General features: G+C 39.2%; 1 protein-coding gene across 1 annotated transcript in view; it reads left to right on the forward strand.

The window, feature by feature from the left end:
- Positions 1-23,558, forward strand: part of EIF3H (eukaryotic translation initiation factor 3 subunit H) — an 85,525-nt gene that overhangs the window by 18,300 nt on the left and 43,667 nt on the right. The window lies entirely within an intron of this gene.

Here is a 23,558-nt window from a genome sequence, read left to right on the forward strand (position 1 = left end):
ATCTGTAAGTATAAACTGCTTTTTCTTGCTTATAATGAGTTTAGGTATTATTAAATTAATATTTTAACTAACAAGAAAAGAATCCTGGACCCTGCTTTTTATAGCAGAGATAATTTTAAGAATTCTTTGCAACTTGGTAGGGTTTTGTAGCTGTTTATTGCTTTCTTTGTGGGATTACACAGTTAGCTCAAAGAAAAAAGAGTGCAAAACAAAAAGGAATCTTAATTGTCCTACAATAACACGGTGCTTGAGTCAGAACTATATTTTACTAAAGCCTAAAAAATGTTTTAAAGATTCCTTCTCTTCTGGAGCTCTTCAAAGGATTGACGTAATCTAAATTCTTAATTGAACCCCATGCTTCATTTTTTTCTGTAGAAAATGGCTGAATTATTTCCATGTAGCTGATAGGAGAGCAAGTATTGAAATGAATTTCTCAGTGTCAGAGATGGATTCAGCTCAATGTAGGACGGCTCACGTGCTGAGCTGTAAGCCTGTGATCTGGTATGCAGGGCACAACTGTTCATGTTTGGGAGAAACTTCATTCCAGGAAAGTGATTTTTGGTACAAGTCTTTCTCTTTCCCTTTTTTAGCAAGTAGGCAATAATCCTGGCATTAAGTAAGGTCCAAAGGGAAAGCTTCCCTCACCTGGACCCCTTAACTTTTCAACTTTCTGTTCTCATGCTGTGGGCAGAGAAAGCAGAGCAAGCTCTAGGCGGAGTGGGAAGTGAGCTGGTGGCAGTGAGGCTGATGCTGCCTCTGGCAGTGGTGGGGAATCCACAGCCAGATCAGGGGAGCTTGCCTATGCTGAGCCCTCTAAGCCAATTCAGGAGAATTTCATGTTGGTTTCCATCTCCCCTAGCCTGGATCACAGAGATTTTGATTCAGGGATTATTCTTCTCAGTGAAATACAGTTAAATAGACTGAACTATTTAGGAAATGCAAGGTGCTCATGTGCATTCGGCATTCCCTTAGTGTGGGTCTGTTGAGCTCTTTAACCTATGTGGTAGAATTTAGGGAAGATGAAAACCTAAACAAAATGGCCGTTGAGGTTGCTAGCTTGAGCCTTTGGATCTTTCTAGGCTCCTCAGAGTTGTCTTCTGCTTTGCCAGTGTGAAAAACAGTAATGTTTTATAAATGCCCACTGTTTGTTTTCCCTGGAGCTGTGTTTCCCTATGCAAGCATCCTGCCAGATCTTCAAAAGATTCTTTTTTCTTCTAGATGCAGATAATTCAAGTAGAGAAATCTCTTGTTATGTGCCAGAATGTTAAAATTCATGCTGCTAAAAACCAAAGAAAACAAGGCACCTCCTTCCTCCTAAGATTTGTGTGTTACTTCAGTACCCTATCTGGCTTTATATGTTTGCACTAATACAGGACCATAGATATGGAGAGAAAATATAAGGGCCTTGGTACTTCAGTGCTGCTATTACACAGAATAATACTTAACATTGTGCTCTTTTGTCGGCATGATGTTGCACCATCTTCTTCCTTATGGAGGCCTTAGTGGTCTCGAGGTGATTGTTGTTAAGAGAATTTGAGCTTTTGTACGAGCGGGTGATATTTGAACAAATAAACTGTTGGGTAATTGGCGAGACACATTTACGTGAATGTTTTCCTCTTTTAAGCTGTGCAGATCTAATATAAAACACATTTTTGAGAGTGCTATGAAAATATCCTTAAATTGAACTTGAAATAGGTATGCATGACATTTAAGAATCAGTTTGATAAAGATGCATTTAAACTTGCTTACAACAACTATTTCTTCAAATATGTGTAGTTATGCTTTTGTTATGGTGCCATTTTGTTTCTTGCTGCTAATGCCTAAGATAATACCAAATTTTGACTATCTGCAGTTACAGAATTCCTTAAAAATTATTTTTTTAGAAAAACCTATCTGAATTTGTTCTTTTAGTGCAAGAACATTTTTTAATGCAGCTTGAATTGGACTATTTCTGAAACTACAGAAAATATGAGAGGTTTTTTTTAGCTTCAAGTAATTCTTATTGCAAATCTGGGTGGGCTGTCCACCACGTATGATTCCACAGGTGTTTTTCATCTCAGAAAGTTTCTCCTGCAGTGTTGTCTTCCTGTGATTCTTTTTGCAAAGTGCGATTTTTTTGGTAAGATTTCTTGTCAGTTAAGTCTTAAACACTTAGGTTAGCCTGCTGTAGCATGAGATTTTTTAGTGGGGGTGAGAGGGTTCAACCCAGCTCTGTTAGAAATCTGTAGGTGAAGTTTAGTTGATGATGTGTGACCTAATGGAGGAAAATTGCAGCATTGTTGTTGAGTCGCCTGCAAAAGATGCTTCAATGTGAATGTTCAGTATTTTAGGGCTGCACTTCAGGCTTTTGGTTAGGCATTTGCTTTTCACATAATTGTTTCCTTATTGCTGGTGCACTTAAATCCTCATAGGCATTGACTTAACTTTTCAAAGCATTGATGTTTAATTTCATGAAGATACTTTCAGTGATATACACATACAGCCCCTATTTCTGTGCCACCGGCCTCCCTTTCCCCATGTCCTCCACCCCACAGATTCAGGTCTTGTTTAGAGAAAATCAGATTTTGTGCTGTAAGGATTTTTGGCTTAGGTACTTCTGTGAAATGATGCAGTGTTCCAGCTTGTCTTACTGAGGGTAGTTTTCTGAGAAGTGCTTTCACTTTAGGGTACTTCCAAGCCATTGTCTGAGCATAGTTTTGCTGTCTTTCAGCTAAAGTTTACTAAAAATTTATCTTACTTACTATATGTTCTTCCTGATGAATAAATGTATTTTTCATGTCTATAAATTTTATTTCTAAGCAACATGTTAAGTTCAATCCTTTGCACTTTATTGATTTTATCTTTGGTCCTTTACACTGAGTAACTTTTTTTCCCCATTTAAAGGAAATTTATATTTCCTTCTTGGAAATCCAACAGTTAAAAATGAAATATGCCTCTTGTCACTCAGTATGTTGCGAGACATTATTTTGAAACAGATTTATTTCAGTCTGGTGTATTTTAGTAACTTAGTTACAAAGCTAAGATAATAAATAAAGTCATGTGGTAAACATGCCAGTCGGAACTTTGAGACAGTTATATAATTATACATCAAAATAAGTTCTATATGGTTGTAACTTTTTCTTCTTTTATTAGATTCCCTCTGAAATGCTTCAGCAGGAAAGCTGATGCCTTCTCTCCCTATCCTCTAACATGATTTTTACTTTGTTAGTTGAGAGATTCATTTTGGTTTCCAGGTTAGAAGTCAGCTAAATGATTAAACATTCTATTACCTTTGGTTTTCTGTGCCTTAGGTTGAATTTAGTTTTGTAGTCATTCAGTAAAAACTAGAAATAACAAAGTGCAACATTTCCACAAACACACTATTTTTTAGCCTCAAATAGGTGCAGCTGCATGTGGACAGGTATTATAGCTCATAAATAGTGGTTATTCAGGGTTTTATTTGGCCAGGGGCAGCAGCAGTTTGAGCTGCTGAGCCTTACCTGCAGTGCTGCCCATTCGCTCACCTGTGACTTGTGGTCCTTGCAGAAGCAGAGGGCTTCAGGCAGAATCACAGAATCATCAAGGCTGGAAGAAAATTACAAGATCATCAAGTCCAACCATTGCCCAGTACTACCACTGTAACACCTGAAACACATCACGCAGGACCAGATCTAGATACCTCTTAAACACCTCCAGGGCTGGTGTCTCTGCCACCTCCCTGGGCAATGTATTCTAGCACCTGACAGCCCTAACACTGGAAAAAAAAATTTCTAGCACCTAATCTGCATCTCCCCTATCTCAGTTTAAGGCTATTTCCCTGGTCCTCTCACTGCAGACATGGCAGCATAGACTGGCCTCCCTTGCACTACACCCCTCTTTCAGATGGTTGTAGAGCATGATGAGGTCTCTCCTGAGCCTTCTCTGCTCGAGACTGAACAAACACAGGTCTATCAGCTGTTCCCTTAAGACATTCATTTCTAGACCTTTCATAAGCCTTGTTGCAATAGGGTCCAAATGAACTCTCTGAGGGTTGATTTCTTTTGCTAGCATTGGTATAGAAGTCCTGGTGTCATTAAATCACAGCCCTCCAGCAGTGTTGGTTCATCTCCTTTCTGTAAAGGCTTCTGTCCAGCCTAGATTTTGTCAGTTTTTCTTCTTTTATTCCCATTTTAAATCAAAAGTTTTATCATTGTATTTATCATCTTGTATTTCTCTTGTATTGTTGCATGACAGACCTTGAACATGCAGTGACTGTAACTATGTTCTGAATAGGTAGATGCAATTTTCACTTCTTTTTTTTTTTTTTTTTTGTTTGTTTGTATAGGTTTATTCTCTTCAGGTATTACAGCTGTAGCTCATGTCTGTTGTCTTTTACTGTAAGAAAATTGAATGTTTGTGAAATAAATCAGGCTATATGAAATTTGAGTATTATTTCAGTAAGTACAGGAAGAGATGACCCAAAGCTCCTGAATCACAGCCTTGGTTCTGATTCCAGTTGTAGTCTGTTCATCTGAATTCCTCATCTGTGTTTTTTGTAAGGCCAGTTGTAATTTAGGAAGAAAGCCGTACTGTATAAATGTTGATTTTTCAAAAACAACTGAGTGCTGGTGAAAGCCTGTTAGGTTTGTCCATGCATTTATGAAGTTACACCTTGTTCTCTTACGTAAGAAACTATGTAGAATTTTAAATTGTTTTTTTGATTTTTTTTTTTTCCTTTTTATTGGGTGAATGAATGTGTGAAATAGTCCTCAGGCTCAATAAGATTTAATTTATTTAAGGAATTCAGATGATTATGACAGAGAATGGATGGTCAGTTGTTAAGCACTCGGAATAATTTCATCTGATCTTCGATATTTGTTTTGTGGATTGCCAGAACTGATATTGCAATATACTGATGCACAAAGATGTTGTTATTATGTGCTTAATTGTCATCTAATAAGACATATTCACAAGGTTCTTTAATAAAACCGCTAATCACACCTGAATTATTTTGTACTCTACCTGTACCTAGTGCGAGCCCTTGATTTGTTTCCTGAAAGGAAGCTGGTATTGATGTAGTTTGTGTAATTGTGATGGTTCAGTGGAGTAGCAGGTGTGTAGCCTGCTGAATGTTTTGCCTAAGTTTTCATACTGTGCAGACTTACCTGTAATGACTGGAGGTTTTTGTCTTTAATGTGTAAGAAAGAAGAAATCCCGGTGAAAGGCTGCTTTGCCGGGTGCGGGCTGTGTGGATGCCTTGGGTGTGTAGATGCTTGTCTGTCAGATGCGGCAGTGTATGCCAAAGGATGGATTTATTATCACAAGTGCTAAGAAACAGTGCTATTAATTGTCTTGCCCGAGGCAAGTGAATTGTCCGGGTGTCGTCCCCCGCCACTCCGTGCCCGCTCCTTTGTCCCGCCCCCGTGTGTCCCCCCCCCGCGTGTGTCCCCCCGTGTGTCCCCCCCGTGTGTTTTCTCTCCGTGTGTCCCCCCCCCGTTTGTTTCCCCCCCGTTTGCCCCCTCCGTGTGTTTCTCTCCGTGTGTCCCCCCCCCGTTTGTTCCCCCCCTGTGTGTCCCCTCCGTGTGTCCCCCGGCTGTCCCCGCTCGTGTCCCCGCCGTGGCCGCGGCGCTGGGCACAGCTGCCGTCAGAGGGCGCCCGTGGCCAGCGCACGGCCCCGGCCCGCGCCGCGCTCCCGGCCGGGAGCCCCGGGGCCTGCGGCAGTCAAGGGTACACGGTACCTTCATCTGATACGGTGCATGTAATCTTTTACACTAAATGAATTCAGAAAATATGTTACAAACTGCATTGACTATCCTGACTCCGTGTTTTTTCGGTTCTTAAATCAGCCAAAATGTGCTGCGTGCTCTAAGGCTCAGTGTAGATGGGGAGAATTTGATTCAGACTTCATGTGTGTATCCTAAAAGCAGGACAGGAGCTTGCTTCTGCTGCGGGTTTGCTTCTTTGCTTCCCAGTTCTACTACGCGTAACTAAGAAAGAGGAGGCAGCACTTGTGATGGAACTCCTTGGCTCATTTAAGGGGATTTATACTACTGGACTGTGCAGACTTAAAAATTGCGTATCAGCTATTTCTTTTCTGACAGTATTGGACAAACTGCCTGAAATGCTTTGTTTACTGCATTTCTGGATTTTCAAGTTGATTTTTACTGTAGGGGCAATGCTTTAAAGCGGTAGGTTAATCCTTCTGTTCAACATCTAATTTTGTATCAAAAAAGAGAAATAATTTTGCTCTTTAAAGTACCGTGCATATTAAACTTTTATTTAAATCAGGTTCCATTGAAATTTTGCTGCAAAAGAAGTTAGTGTAATTTGATTTAAAATGCAAAATGTTCTACTAGCTGTTAGTATTTTTTTTTTTTTTTTTAAGAAAACATATTTAATGCCATTTTTCCTTGAGCAATTTTAAACAGGAAAGCCTAGCCTAAAAATCTATCATAGGTTGTTGGATTTTTTTTTTCCACAATCCGCAATTGCAGGGATATTATTATAATACTTAATAAACTTCCATGCTGTACTTTACTGAAAATTGTGTTTAAGAATATTCACTTACTTAGCCTGAAATGAAGTTAGAGAAGTGTCTGTTTTAAGAGCTAGGTAGTTAGATGTATATAGCCATTTTTTAGCAGCCTTAGAATGAGCTGGGAGATTGTATCCAACTCAGCTATGCATTTAAACATTTCATTATATGGAGGATTTCATCTTGAAGCCAGGAGTTTCTACTTCATAGCTTGTGTTCTATCTTAGCTATATTCTTTATTTAAAATCATGATATACAATAATTTAGTTTGTTATATGGATTTTTTCATATAATTTTGCAAGACTTGCACAAACTGCTTCATTTTTTTATGGTCAGCAATATGAAAGCCCAGGTTTTTTTACCTTCAGTTTTGGTAAAACATTACAAATGAGCCATTCTGAGTTTAATTTTTTTGGTGCTAATATAATCAGCTCAACTTTGACTAAAGACATAAAAGAACACAGAAGCAGAGAACAAATTAAATAATGAAAGTGCGTGTGTGTTTATATATATTTTTCTGTACACATACTTAATATCTGCTCTTGTGTCAACCTCTGTGTTTGGAGGAACTAAAGCTTCATCCAGAAGGAAGCCCAAACCTTGTGAAGACAGCATTGTCAGTTCTGCTAAAATCTTTCAACTTCTTCATCCTTGATTATTATTCCTCAGTCCTGGACAATGTGGTGCAGTGGCTGTTTTCAATTGGACTGCCTGGATCACACTCTGTGCTTTTTGCATGTCTTGCTTCAGTCTGTAGCATGTCCTTTCTTAGGGGACCAGTTATTTGTGGACCTTGTGGTTCCCCTCAGCCTTTACCATACACTTGGACTCTGCTCATCTGTTCTTTTCCCAGTGGGATTGGACCAAGAGGAAGAGAGAGTTCTTTTAACACCTTCTTATTACCTCTTTCCATTCCCCCTCTTTTCCTTTTTTGCTAATGCAAGTATTTAGCCATTTCCTTTCCCAAAGAATGCTGTAATAAACTTGAGGGAGCTGAAGGAAAGTGCAGCAAAATGAACAAATCCCCTATTTTTTTTTCTGAGAGCTAAAATTAAGGAAATACCTATAGTTCTATTGAAAAACAGTTCAAATCAATACATCTGTGTGAAAGGTAATAGAAACTGATTGAAATAAATAGTAGCAGCAAATTATGAAAAATAATTTTCATTCTTATTTTTTGTTCAATAATGTTTTATGGATTTATCAACTGCAAAATGTGGAAAAATTAGGTAGCATTATTCTCTAAGAAAATATTCCATACTCAAGGTATAGTACATATGAAACCTAAGTAGCACCTCTTTTGTTCACGTTTATTTTATTGATAGAAAGGCAGAGACAAGAAGCTGGCTCAAGGTTCAGGACTGAATTTGGAATTAAATACTTGAGGAACAGACTCTAAATCCATTTTACTGGCGGGAAACCCACTGCAGCAGTGGAGCTAAAGAGATATAAGATTTTTTTTTCATAAAAATTATAGAACTTTAAAGATGTTCAAGAAAAATACTAGTCTTTGATACAAAAGAGAAAAATCCTTAGTAGAGTTTACGTTTGTATCTTTATTTTAGCATTAGTTGTTTATGATTAATATGTATTGTGAAATCCAGTGGTGCGGTGAAAAATATATGGAGAAACTGAGAAAGCTCAAACTGAGCAAATCTTGCTTCTCTCTGTAGTTTGAAGGTATATATAAGTATATAGAATCTTAATATCAGCAAAATTTAAGAAAGTAAATACTTCTTTAAAGCTGTAGTGAAGATGAACAGGGTGTACACAGTTGCACGTGTAATAGTGTATAGTAGCTTAAATTCATATAATTCTGTGTTGACTGCATCCACAAAATGTATTTATTGCAGACAAGGCTCTCACCCATCTAACTGAAGAAATTTACTCTGTTTTGGTTTATGGTGTGTCGGTCAGTAAGTTGCTGTAGTATGCAGCTTGTCTTTTGTTTGACTGTGCTGAATACAGTTTGATTTCTTTTACTGGATTACGTGCTTCAGTACAGCATAAATTCATGCAGTAGAAAAATAGACATGAAAATAAGTTGTTTACAGTAAAATGTTTATATGTTTTTGTAAGTTTAGTGTGATAATTCCTCTCTACATATTTATAGCCAACATGCAGACATATGAAGCTCTAGTCAGTAATAAAATTGGAGAGATTTCTTAAAACTTTTTTAGAATACAAGACAGGCATGTTCTTTGTGTGATATATTTAGGTCATAAGGGACATCTGCTAAGGATAATTTTTTAACACTTGCTAACAATCCTAATATAATATGGCCTATTCATCAGTCATATTGTTCCTGACTAGGGTAGCGTGGATTTTAGTGATTCCCGATGTGCATTTAGACCCTCTTAATTGCTAGTTTCTTGCTGTTCTATCTTATTGTTTTGTAGGACAATGCATAAGCGGGCACAGAATAATCAAAATGGTTTCCTTGGCCATATTAGGCACCTAACAAGAGATACATTGCTGTGCAATGTGTGCGTGTTTTTGCAAGTTGAAGTCTCGTTGAAACAAAATAAATCTTACCAGGGAAGTAATTCAAGGATTTTAACATGTTACTCAGTATCTGTGTGTGTGTATATCTATATATTTATATATAAAAACCTGATCCGCGTGGTGTGTATTGCAGATTTTATAGTGTTCTGTTATGCAGCAGAGAAATCAGAAGGGTAATGGAGGAACTACAGACACTGAACATCAGTATTTTGAAGTTCTCAATAAACTATTAAATTGTGCCAGTTTTGTATCTTTGGTTGAGGAACAAAAGCTTCTTTAGAGATATTTGCAGCAGAGCTGAGATCTAATCTTTTAGGTTTTAATGAACTCAGAATTTCACTTAGCTGCAAGGCATTTGACTCCTGAAGAGGTGCATGTAATGTTCTTGTAGCTTGCACATGTGAGGCAGATAGTGCTGTGCTTCGTTGTTTGAGGGGAGAGATGTTATGGTGGGGGTTAAGTTTTGGTATTAGTGAAACAGGAAAACTGTGACCACATGAAAGGGGTATTGATTTTCATATGTAAATGGAAATACCTTTTTTTTTTCCTTTCCCTATCTTCTTCTCTCTTTTTTTTTTTTTTTTCCCCTATTCTTTCTTTTCCTTTTTACCAATTTGTATTGCTCCATTGCTCCATGCTGTGCGCTTACTTACAGATAGAATAATAGCTGTTTAATGCTTTAGGATAACTGTTATAATAATTGTTTTATCTTGATCTGTTTTCTGCCACTCTGTGATAGTGAAAGAAAACAAAGCTAGAAATCATATCTTTTGAAGCAATTTGGGGGAAGCTTTCTTTATAACTTACGCCAGGTGTTGAATCATGTTTCTAAGTTAGCCCTCTGATCAGTTTTGGGAAGAACTAAACAATTCTATTTTGTACATTTGTTACACTCATTTTTACTCAGTTGTTTTAGCCAAGCACAGTAGATGATCTTTAAAATCCCGCATAGCTGCAAAACATGAAAATTGTTTGTTGTTGCTCTGTTGTTTTGTTTTGGGTTTTTTTCCCAATTCTTTTAGTGATTTTTACTTCTGTTCTAACAAAACATGTTTAGGAAGACTGGTTTGGACTATTAAAGCAGTGACAATGATCGAGAATAAATCAGCCTGGGACTGTGAAGTCAGTTGTTAAGTGTAGTTGAAAGCCCATAGTTACGCAAATGTTGATTTCATTCGGAGTTTAAATCTGTGTCTGTATAGCTTAATTGAAGTATTTTATTAAACTTAATAGTTGTTCTCCACATTGAATAGTTGAAAATTTCATTCATCTATGCACAGTTGATTTAAACAGTTTGGCAAAAAGTGTAAGTAAACTACTTAGGGTATATGTACAATTTAAGCAGAGAGCTGCTGATTTTCTGTAACTGCAGCCTGGGAGAAAGGAACAAGGGAAGACTGAGAAGGGAACTGAAGACGCTGTTGTAAGGATGCAGTTTGGACACTGGGTGCCACTCCTGGTACACACTGAGGCTCAAAAGCCTTTCTCACATAGTGGAACAGCAGGCATTTGTAAAAATGGAGGTCTTTGTTACTCAGGAAATTCTGAAGGTCTTCGTCCCCTGAGCCTAGTGGTTCGTGTAGCTGAGAAACATTGTCCTCAGTCCTACAAGGAGTAGAAGATAAAAGGGCAGAATTTTCGCTTTTGTTATTTCAGTTCTACGGAGAATGATTTGTCTAGACTTGATATGTTGCTGTCATATGTAGTTACATACCTCCCATCATGAATAAGAGAGACAAGGGTGCAACACCAGCTGTTCAGGAACTACACCAAATATGACAGTTCTCCTCAGAATAAATAATTGCAAACTCAAAAAATGTTAATTGAAATGTCTGCCTGCAAACATATATATGTATACATGTATATACATATGTTTTTTAATGTATAGTTTCATTCTGCCACGTGCTTTCTTTTTCGATTAGTTCAGTGTCAAATTAATTTGGTGGTGTGTTACTGATGGAAGAGTAGAGGAAAGGACAGTTGAGGATGGGTTTGGGATTGGTCAGTTTACTAGATGTGGAGGCAGTGATGGTTTCCAATAGGCACCAAGTGTTAGAGATATGAGGAATGCTGAGGAGATGGAATAAGGAGTGGGAGTAAGAAATGTTTAGATGTAAATTGGAATGAGGTTAGTGCTTCCACCCTGAAAGCTGTGTAGCTCTCAAACTAGGAAGCGTGACCTGATTTATGCTTTACTGTGCTCATGCCCAGAGGCGTCAGCTGGCTCTGGGTGTCCTGAACATTATACAAACACATACTTGCTCAAACATTTTAGAAACAGCACAGGAGTTTAGGTGTCCAGTTCTTAATGGCTTTCAGTAGAATATTGTTGGCATCTCTACCTGGCTAATTTGGAAACTGAAATTTCAGTTGTAACTGAAAGGCAAGTGGGGGTTTGGAAGGTTAAATGCCATGGCATTTTAGAAATGTTAGACCTCTAAACCAAATTTCCATGCAAAAATTTTGTCTCTTTTGTACGAAAACAAATTGAAATAGTGGGTCAGAAAATAATGTGTTTGGAGGGGAAGCAAGATACTCCTTTAAATGATGAATAACACAGTGAGGGATGAGGAAGCGCCTTGTAAAATTCTACTTTGATGGTATGGTGTAGAATTAAAAACAAAACATCCCTCTATCCTCAAATGTAGAAATTTGAGCTCTTGGTTTTACTTTTTTAAATGACATTGGAAAAAAAGGTTCCTGCTATTCACAGTGCTCCATTGTATGATACCTGACCAAATATTCCAAGGCATTTTTCTTGTAATGATGTTTCAAGTGAAAAATTAATTGATATATTCAGACACATAAAGCCCAAAGTTAAATGAAGAATAAATGTCAAATCAGCTTTTTTTCTTTTTGCTTGCTTGCTGTCAGAGCTTATAGTAATTTTAAAGGTAACAACATCCATAAGTAATTAAAAATTTTGACTGTTTTTATATGAAACTTGCAGATTAAGTCTCTTAAAGGTAACAAAAAATGTAAAAACTTTTTGGACTTTTTTGGGTAAATATATTGGCCCACAGAAAACTATGGCAAACATGAGTCATTTGGTATTCCTCTGTAATTAGCTAAGCTTTGTGTAGATGATGAATAATACAAAGACACACTGGTTTCTGTGGTTTTGCCAACTGTGGCGAAATGCCTGATTTTAAAATGGGTATTTTTTTAACTTTTTTTTTTTTTTTTTTTAATATTAGACCTTCTTATCAAAAGGCACCAGATATATAAACAGATCCAGAAATGAAAGATCTGGCACAAACCTTTTGTTGACACCTGGAAATCTAGTAAATGGGACACTTGAAATAATGAGTATGGCATATGATAAGCTAGAACCACCTGGGTTTTATTGGGCTACTCGATGCTTTGATCACAACTTTATTTAAAGAGGTGTCTGTTTACAACATCAATGTTCCTTGTCATCACTGTGATTTAGATTTTAATCTGACACAACACAAAGAAGAATTGCAAAAATCAAGACAGTACTCACATGGGGAACTGGTATGGGAGAGATGCTAGTTCAACCTGGGAACAAAAGCACCTGTTTAACAAGACCTGTAATCTGAAAGAGCAGTAGATGACTTTCAGCAGATGTGGGACACACCATGCCATGGGGAGAGTGGTAATAACTGAGGCTTGCTGGCAGCAGACAGAGGAGTTTGCATGGAATGGGGTGCTGTCATCTTGGATGGGGGATCAGGGCAGACGTCAGTAAGGCCGTGTGTGTGCTGGTGTGGTGCAGTGGTGTCCCTTCAGAGCTGGTGTCGCAGGGAGGCATGGCTGTAGGCCTGGTGCACAGCTCTACAATGCACTTCTACTGACTCCAGGTCCAGCCTAGGGTTCCTACCACAGCCCTTCTTACAATGCAGACATGCTCCTTAAGATTTCCCTTTGCTTTTTCTTCTTGCATTTAAATGGCAATTCAACACAAAAGAAGGAGCACTTGGGTCCCGCCTCTGATCCTGCTCACTCTTGCTAATAAATTAATAAAATCTGATCCAATTTAATAACTTGAATAGGGGAAAGGTCTGTTTTTATTTTTTCTATTGATAAAATTTTGATAGAGTTCTGCAGATATGAAATAAAGCCATCACTATATACAGGTCGCATAGGTTATAGCTCTTTGAGGCTTTGCTGATTGTCAGACGTAGGAGAGCTGCTCATCTGGTAGTATGTTGGTATTGGTTTGGTCATGGATACTTGAGCATATTATTGAGCTTCAGACAACACTGCTTTTCTTGCTGAGTTATCTGCTGCTAAAAATTCCTTCTCCCCTGCCTTCCCCCCCTTTTTCAGTATTACAGCTAGTACGTAACAGCTAGTGTTTTATAGTAATGGTGATGGTAGTTCTTAATTGGGATTGTTTCTGTTGTGTGCTTTTGGTTTCTTCAGTGTTGAGAGGGTGAAGGGCCATTTGATTTAACCTCTGTAAAGGAAAGTGGTTTTGCCCAAGTTTTTTTCCTGTGTTCCAGATGTTTGTAAGAAGAAGCAGCGGGTTTAACTTGAATTAAGGGTGAATCGTAAGGAGAAACACCATAAGAGTAGTGGTATAGTAGGGCAGGTTGTGTGGAAGTTTGGGGAGGTCGTGAAGGATACATTAGCCAGATGTTTGCTGCAAACAGTGTATAATGGCAGGAAACGGCTATCAGATGACTTTTAGCTCCGTCCCTATGATTTTGATATCCTATTTATCCTGAATTTGAAAGAGACTTTTAAATTACTGAAACTGATGCATTTCAACTACTGTAATTTGATCAACTAGTTTAGTAATATTTTCCATACACTCTCCTCCTATACGTGGAAGTCTTCATTTGTGCAGGGGCTGATGGGAAGGTGGTTTGATTTAATTGGAAATATGTACAGTTATGAAATGGAAACCCAACATTTGCATGAAAACATCTCAACTGTTGTAGTTCAAGTATGTCAGAGTAGTATAAAGAAGAAATAATATTTTACTTTTAATTATTTGGCATTTTACTCAGTCTTATGTGTTGTGATTTTTTCCTTTCTAACTTAAAGGAAAGTAGTTGATGTGAATGTCTAATGTCCAAATGTCTTTTAAGATCTACTACTTTATAAAATAAGAACAGGTAATTTTAATAGGAAATAGGGAAAATTTGGGGTAAATAGAGGAAATCCTCCCTATTTTTAAATGTCTGATATTGGTGGGGTTTTTTTTTCTGTTTCCAAATTGCATGCAAAAGTTAAACCTTCCGTATATATTAGAAAATTTGTTTTTACTTGATATTTTTTAGCAATTATAGTGTTAATATTAAAATTCATTAAATATGTGCAAGTGACTGTTTCATTAGTCTGCATTTTCTCTTTCAGAACAAATAATATTTAATAATTAAGATAAACTTTTTAATAACTTTGGTCACTGATTTTTCTTTTTTGCATTCAAGGAAGTGCTACAATCGCAGTTGAAATGGCAGTAGGTCTGTATTTTCAGGCCATGCACATGCATTCACATATTTTTCCTTGCTTCAGAAGTTCTCATCATTGTGTCACTATGCTTTTACTCACTTTCAAAGATTAAGTGTCCACAGGAGATGCTGGCCTGGCTCGGTGGACTGAAGTCCTGTCACTCACAGCTGTGTGTACCTGGTGCTGCTCCGGGCTGGGGTCCTGCTCGCACGCCTTACGCCAGCAGCAGCTCCAGCCAGATCTGTAGCCAAGCCCTTGCTTGTACAGGTGTGAACTGGGAAGTGCTATATAAATGGGGACAGATGGTCACTGCCTGGGGTTACCTGGACCTAGCCTGTGTGTTTAAGAGACTTTTGGCTCTCTCTCATTGATGAATTTATTTCTGTCTGGATCGGGTCTCAAATGTGGCACTCTACTTAATGTTAAAAAGGTATTGGCAAAAAGAAGCAAATGTTAGTGGTCAGATTTTATATTCAAGTATCAAAAATATTAATGTGCATTCCCAATCCCCATTAACTCATTAAGTTACTTCCACCATCCTTCTTTCAGCCAAATATGTATGTTTTAGGTGTGGAAACACATATATATTGATAAAATTATTTGTTTATTGTAAATTTGGATAAAAATAGTGGTTATCACTTCTAAGAGTACGTTTTTGATAGGTGATTTTTAGAAAAGATGTTACTAATATTCTGGGCCTTCAGCTCAAGCAGACTTTTTTGGTTTTATTATGGTATTGGAGATCCTTGGCTCAGGTAAAGACCTATCCCTGTGTTTTTGAATTACAGCTAACAGTTACTGTTACTGCAGGTCACAGGTTGCTGGGAGTGCCTGATACCTCTCCCCAAGGCTGGAACTAACAGTTCTTTTGGAGAAGGTGTGCTGTGGTTTAAGAGATGTGTCACCACCTGGTGAAGGAGCTACAGGAGGAAGTGAAGGCTACATGGTATTTCAGCAAAGGAGCAAGAGATTGACCGGTTCTTTTCAGAGACACTATGGTCTCAAGACTCTCGGGAGTCTTAAACCTTCATTGTAGAGGAAAAGCAGGTGGATTCAGAACCTTGCAGAGTAATTAGTTAAAGGACTGTTAGTCAAGGGTCTGTTCACAATGAAGACTGGAAGCAGGTCACTGCACATGGCAGGAGGAAGGTTCCTCCTTGGAATTTGACAAGTAGGACTGGCACCTTCTGCAGAGGTGTGAGGCTTTGGAACTACAAAGCCAGACAATGGATGAGGTGAGTGAAGGTCTTTCCAGGATAGTGGGCCTCCTAAAGCAACACCACCTCTACCCTGCATCACGACCTCCTCTGTTACAGAAGTGGGGTAGTTGCAATAGGAGACTCCCTTCTAAGGGGAGCAAAGGGCCCAATGTGCTGAGCGGACATTACTCACAGGGAAGTCTGCTGTCTCCCAGGGGCTTGGGTAAGGGACATTACTGGAAAACTTTCCAGTCTAATAAAGCCCTGTGATTACTTTCCACTTGGTTGTTCAAGCTGGTGTGACGAAGTAATAGAGAAGTCTGAGGGCAATTGAAAGAGACTTCAGGACCCTGGGGTGATTGGTAGAAGGATCAGGAGCACGGGTAGTGATTTCCTTGATTCTTCTAGTAACAAGGAATAATATTGATAGGAATAGGGAGATCCATCAGGTCTATGTGTGGCTCTGAGGTCGGTGTCAGTGCGAAAATGTTGGGATTTTTGACTGTGGGATGATCTACTTGACAACCAGTCTGACACCTGACAGGATTCATCTATCTCAAAGGGGAAAAAGAGCTCTAGCACAGGAGCTAACAGGGCTCATTGTTAGAGCTTTAAGCTAGCTTGGAAGGGAGAAAGGAACAAATGAGGCCTGCCAGTGATGAGTGATTGGACTGTGTGCCAAAACTTGAGGAAGGGGGGGGATCCCTGAATCTGCTTTACCAAGTGTTGTCTATGGCTACACCCTAAATGTTTCTATGCTAATATATACAATGTGAAGAACAAAGAAGAAGAGCTTCAGGCTTTGTCCCAGTCCCAGAAATTTGACATTACTGGTATAAGTGAAACTGGTATAAGTGATGGGATAAGTCCTGTGTCTGGAGTGTCCTGTTGGATGGTTACAAGCTCTTCAGGAATGACAGGCAGGACAGAAGAGGCTAGGGGTTGCCATTGTACATAATAGAAAGGTTCAAATGTGTGGAGCTCACAGTTGGCAATGGCACAGTTGAGAGTCCCTGTGAGAATCAAGGGACAAACAGATAATGTAGATGTCATTGCAGGAGTCTGCTATAGACCTCTCGACCAGGGTGATGATGCTGATTAATTTTTTCTTTGAGGAACTAAGGGACACTTCCAAGTCAACTGCCCTTGTCCTTATGGAGAGCTTTAACTTGCCAGAAATTAACTGAGAGCATTACACAGCTGGTACAACCTGTGCCAGAAGATTCCTAAAAAACCTGGATGACAGCTTTATGGAAGAGGCCATAAGGGGAGTGACTGAGAGATTCCCTCCTTGATTTGCTGCTTGTCAACGGAGTGGATCGATCTCATAAGCAAAGTGGAGATTGGTGGCTGTCTTGGCCACATTTGACCACAAAGTGATAAAGTTTAAAATCTCTGTTGACAGGAAGAAAAGTGCCAGCAAAACCCCAGCTCTGGACATGAGGAGAGCAGACTTCAGGCTGCTCAGGGAATTAGTGAGTCCCCTGGGAAAATGTTTTTGCAGGTGCTGGGGTCTATCACTGCTGGTCACATTTTAAACATCACCTCCTAAGGGCACAGGAGCAGGCAATTCTCAAATGTTGGAAATCAGCCAGGGGAGACAGAAGGCATCTTCTCTTGGAAATAAGGTAAAAAAGGAAGGAGCATATCCACTGGAAGCACATGGGAAGAATGCAGAGATGCTGCTTGCTTCTGTAAGGAGAGAATTTGTGTGGCCTAAGCTCAGTTAGAGTTGAAGCTGGGCAGAGCTATGGGGCACAATTAGAAGAGTTTTTAAAATCTGTTAGTGGCAAAAGGCAGTGTAGAAATAAAATTGTCCTGTTACAGGGTGAGGATGGTCACCTCACAAACAGGGACAGACACACGGCAGAGGTGTTTAATGTATTCTTTGCTTGTGTCTTCAACACTGAAGAGGCTGTAAAGGGTGCCTTGGGCTGGAGGATCATGACTGAGGGAATGATCAACTCTTAGTTGACCCCGAAACTGTGCAGGCTTTGCTCCAGCTGTATCCCTACAAATCTGTGGGGCCTGGTGAGATTCATCCAAAGATTCCCAAGGACCTGGCTGATGTCATTGCCAAACCTCTCTTGATTTTTGAGCTGTCTTGGGAATCCAGAGACATCCCAGCTAACTGGAAGCTGGCTAACATTATCCCAGTTTTCAAGGAGGAGCCCAGAAACTACAGGCCTCTCAGTGTCACTTCAGTGCCTGGCAAAATTAAGGAAAATGTTATTCTGAAAGGTATTGAAAAACACCTGAAAGACAATGTAGTCATAGGTCACATCCAGCATGGCTTCATGAGAGGAAAGTCCTGATATCAAACCTGATTTCCTTTCATGTCAGGGTAACCCACCTAGTGGATTAAGGGAAGCCAGATGATGTAATCTTTTTGGATTCCAGTAAAGCTTCTGGTTTCCTGTCTCTCAGAGGATCCTTCTGTTCAAAATGTCCAGCACACAGCTGGATAAACACATCATGGGATGGGTGAGCAACTGGCTGATGGGTCGGGCACAAAGGGTTAGAGCGAATGAGGTGACATCAGACTGGCAACCTGTCACTCCTGGGGTTCTGCAGGGCTTCATCTTGGGCTCTGTGCTGTTCAACATCTTCATACATGACTTGGACACAGGACTGCAAGGGACACTGAGCAAGTTTGCCAATGGTACAAAACTGGGAGGAGCTGTTGACTCCTTTGAAGGCAGGGAGGTCCTGCAGAGAGACCTGGAGAAATCAGAGGAGTGAGCAATCCCAAACAATGTGAAGTTCCGTAAGGGATTCTTCACCTGGCATTTCATGGGGCATCCATGAATGTACAGGAAGACTGGGGAATGAGAGGCTGGAGAGCAGTGCCATGGAAAGGGACTTGGGGGTCCAGGTTGATGGAAGGATGACCACGAGCCAGCAGTGCCCTGGCAGCCAGGAGGGCAAAAATGTCCGGGGGGACATTGAGCATCACCAGCTGGGCAAGGGAGGGGATTGTCCTGCTCTGCTCTGCACTGGGGTGGCCTCACCTCAAGTCTTGCATGCAGTTCTGGGTGACAAAATATGAGAAAGATATTAAACTATTAGAGAAATAGTTCCCAAAGGAGGGCGAAGAAAGCGTTGAAGGGCTTTGAGGGGGAGCCATATGAAGAGCAGATGAGATCACTTAGCTTGGAGGAGACTGAGGAGAGACTTCATTGCAGGCCACAAGTTCCTCATGAGGGGAAGAGGAGGGCCAGACCTTGATCTCTTTTCTTTGGTGACCAATAATAGGACCCAAAGGAACAGCCTCATGGTGTGTCAGGGGAGGCTTAGGTTGGATATCAGGAAAAAAATTGTTCATCTAGAGGGTGTGTGGGCACCAGAACAGACTCCCCAGAGAAGTGGTGACAGCACTGACAGAGTTTGAGAAGTGTTTGGATGATATTCTGAGGCCCCTGGTGGGGCTCTTGATGATGTGCTGTGCATGGTCAGGAGTTGGACTGGATGATCCTTGTTGGTCCCTTCCAACTCAGCATATTCTATCAAGTGGTAAAATAATACACCTTCTGGTCACCATTCTCATTTTATCAAGTTGTGACTAAAAGCGATAAAAGAATTGTCGACATGGATGACTAACTAGGAGTCTCATTAAATTTATTTACTAATGCTAAATATGTTTTGTCTATATATACACTCAAACTCTTACAATTTAAGACCTGGTCCCCCTGCTTTTTGTTATGTAGGTAGAGAATTAATATAGCATGAACATATACATTAATATAGCAAAGAACATACTCGATAAGGAGTTTTTAAACACATCAGTAGTATATTAATTTAAAAATTATTAACTGTGTAGAAGTCCTGTTGATATTTTTTTCCCCAGAATGCTTTCCTCTTGTCAGAACTTGTGTAAAGGTATATGTGTACTTCTTTTTGTCTCTGTGTAGCAGAGAGGTGTATAGTGCACTGAGCATCTATAAAATGCTATTGCTATTGGCTCTGTGCAAAGTGAAAATTACTCAAAAGAGACTTGAAAGAAAATAATGGAAAGGGATGTTGGTTTCAGGCTTGAGGAACTGCAAAGCACTTCTGAGATGTGGAAGGGAAAAAAAAAGATTTTGTTTATACTAGTAAATCATAACTTGCAGCTACAGTGGATGCAACACTAAAGTGGATTTAGCCAGTGCTGTGTAACTTTGATCATCATTATAGTTTGTTTTGCATTTCCTTCGTAGTGTCCCAGGCTATCTTTGAAATGGCTTTGTTGTCATCATGTCATCCACACATGCAGACTCCAAAACTGCTCTTCTGTTGTATCTGGAAACTTGCAAATGCTGTATTTTCTTTAGCTTTCTAAACTGTTTGGCATCTCATTCCATGTTTTTGTATGTAATATCACTCAGTGGTAAATCAATTTGTACTGTCGCCTCTTTTTTAAAGTCTGTCCCATTCCCTGCCCAGATTATGGCATGAGGGTTATATTTGATTTATAGTTCTCCTGTCTCCTGCCTTGATCTTTTTCTTTCCTTCCCCCAGCTTGTCCTGTTAACATAGAACAGATCTGCCCTTGCTTGCACTGCTGCTCATTTTCCTCTGCACTTCCTGCTTGTGAACCCTTTTTCTACTTGATCTTCTGACTTGCAGACCAGGCTGATAAAAGCACTATCTCCTTGCTGCACTGTCCTTTTTGCTACCTCTGCTATATCTGTATCACTGGTGATCTTGAGTGTGAATTTTTACAGTGTTTATGTTACTGCCTGTTCCAAACTTAAAATGGTTTTATTAATTTAGAAGGAACTCTCCATCTAATATATTATTTAAATGACATTATGATGAATGAAGTGTAAGCGTTCTAACCGGTAATAGAACCAATGCATGTTTCTAAAAATGCAATTAAAACTTAAGTTTACAAGGGTGGCTGGTGGTCCTTTTGCTGCTTCTACGTTTCAGCTTATATGCTCATTAGATGGTATCTAGCAACATATGTTACATGCAGCTGACAGGAGTTTCATGGATCTTGTAGTACTGCAGCCAAAAACACAGTCTGTATCCAGCATGCAGGCTGTCTGTTTGGGCAGTGTACCTGAAGCTGCAGATGTCTTGAACCAAATGTCCTGTTTTATGTAGGAAAGTGTAGGTAGCTGAACCACAAAAGTGCACTGTGTCTAAGATGTCTGCTGTAGGGAACCGAGCCAGCATATGTAGCAGAGAGTTTTAATGGTTGTAAAGCTGCCAACACTAGGTAGAAGGTGGGATAAGAGAATGATTTGTACCTGGAGTGTGAGATTAATACCCTGCACTTGCATAGCACCTTTCATTTGACGATCTTGGTGTGCTTTATGAACAGTTAATTGCCTCATAACCTCTCTGTGAGGTAAAAACTATCACTAGTTTACAGTTAAAGAAGCTGATGCATAGAAGAATTGAAGTAACTTCCTTGGGATGTCTGGGTAGTTGTGGCAGAAATGTTTGAAGTTCATCTCATGCTAATTTTGGAATGTCTAGCATCACAACACTTAATTTCCCTATACAAAAGTCAAAAATTGATTCTTGCTTCTTTTGTTCCTCCAGCTCTTCAGGTGTGTGAGTTCCTTTCCTGTGCTTTTTTTCCCTGTGGTCCTTTGAACTGTGGTCTTACAGGTGGCAGCTGTTGGAAAAGGAGATGAAGTTCTTTTAACTGAGTTATAAGCACTGCAAATTGTCTGTCTCTTTTAAATGCTGAAGAGCAGCATTCTGGGCAAACTAAAAAGTAACAATACTCCCATGAAGGCACGGCTTTGTCTCTGTTAGAATTTATGAGCATTAAATAAAATTGTATTTCTCTTTCAGTGTATGGACACACCTTTCTGTTACGCAAAATAAACTTCCAGTTAGTTTTTTCTTATTGGTCTTTTTTTATTCATGTTATGAATAAAATAGCCAGAGCTATTTTTTTATTGTTTTAACCATGTTTCTGTAAAATTCCTGCTTGTCCATACTGGTTAGGAAAACAGGAGTATGTAGAAGTTAAGTATGTCCTGGGAAAGGACACCTCAAGTAATTGGTTAAAGAGGTATATGAAATTGAAATTTGTTTTTTAGGGGAAACGGTGCTACAGGCTGCATCCTTTGTAGTAGTGTATGTGAAAAGCTATCTTCAGACAGGTGACTCAAAGTAGTAATTCTTAAGGTAGAGAAGTACTTCAGAATTTTTTTTGAACTATGACTGTATATTCTGATTTGAAGTGTGCAAGGATGCAAAATGTACGCTGTATACATACCTCCCCACATAATGAAACGTGATATTAAGTGTATCAATTATTAGTAGCGACTTCCTTTTGGTTTTAACACACTGGACAGTCAAAGGTAGTGAGAAAAAGATGGTAATAGTCATGTGCTCAATAAGCAAAATACGTATTTTGACCTCAGCTTTATAGAAGAAAAAGAATAAAAAAGAAAAAATAGGATTTTCTCCTAAGGTACTGTGGACTTGACAGAACTGGTAATTGGTTTTAATCTTTAATTTCAGCTCTTTGACTCACAAGATGAAGTTGGTTTTTTTTTCCTACTTCTTCATAGGCCACAGTGCATCTCATGCTGCAAGGCAAAATCATAAGATGAAGTATGCAAGATAGATGAAATTTTTTTTTACTTACTTTTTTTTTACCTCAAACCTGCTGTTTGTCTTTTATTTCTGCTCTGCATCACATTTAGTCATTCTGTTGAATTTAGGAAGGCCATACAGTATTTCTTCCTTAAAATAAGAGTGACTAGGGCTGAACATAATTTAACTAGTTTCTTAAAGAGAAATATTTTGAAACAGATGTACAAAGCTTGTCTTTGTTACAGAAGACAATCTTAGAAACCTTTTATGTGGCACAAGTTGATTGCTATGATGAGAAGGGTAAAGGATTGTTTCCAGGCAGAAAACTTAGAATCATTAAGGTTGGAGAAGACCTCTAAGATATTGAGTCCAGCCTTTTACTGAACACCATGGCCTGTAGTGCCACATCCAGGCAATCCTTGAATGCTTCCAGGGATGGTGACTGCCACTTTCCTGATAAGCCTATTCCAATGCCTGACTACCCTTTCAGTGAACAAATTCATCCTGATGTCGAACCTGAACCTTCTGTGACACAGCTTGAGGCCATTTCCTCTTGTCCTGTTGCTTGTTGCCTGTGAAAAGAATTTAGCAGTTTTAAGTTCAAATGACAAGTTGAGAGGTTTTAAGCTAAGTCCAGCTTCTAATGCTGTTTTCAAAAATGGTAGAATTACAGAATAGATTGAAAAGGACCTTAAAGATCACCTAGTTCCATCCCCTCTGCTGTGGAAAATGTTTCTTTGAAATTGCTGTAATGTGTGTATACATGTAACATTAACCAACTCAGTCTAATTCATCATCAACTCCCAAGAAAGTTAATTGGGGTCACAATTCATATGTTGCAAATTTCAGAGGTAAGTGTTCAAACTGGCACGGTGGAGAGTGGAGCAGAATTCGTCTCCTGTAAGAATACCTGCAAACTTTACGACCTTGGCTTTTCTAGTGTTTGGTACTTGTTCTGCATTTGGCAAGTAATTGAAGAGCAGACATTAATGGAGTACCTGTTGCTGTAGCCTAGGTAAAATCAGGGTTCTCCTGAAGAAAGGCAAACCCCTTTGGTTGTTTTTCTCTTCTGTGTAGTACAAAATCTGTGGTGTTCTGTGTGTTCTCCTCATTTCTGTGAGCTTTCTGCATGGAGTTTCTCTCCTGCCAGACTTGCACGCGTTTTTCGTTGTTGGAATGGTACTGATGCATCACCCATTTTCAGTGCTCAGTTCATTTGTCACACAGAAGAGAACTGACACTGCTGCCATAAAAATTGTTTTATTGCCAATACATTTAAACACTTTTGATTAACTTTTATTGGGGCCATTTTATTAAATATGATGCCTGTGAATATCATGCTGAGGTAAAGATTGCTACTTCGGATGCCACAAATTTTATTAAATTGTTAT

This window comes from Pseudopodoces humilis, chromosome 1, assembly GCF_049639895.1.
Source record: "Pseudopodoces humilis isolate 2021_Gansu_Grassland_sample_001 chromosome 1, ASM4963989v1, whole genome shotgun sequence".
Classification (NCBI taxonomy): Eukaryota; Metazoa; Chordata; class Aves; order Passeriformes; family Paridae; genus Pseudopodoces; species Pseudopodoces humilis.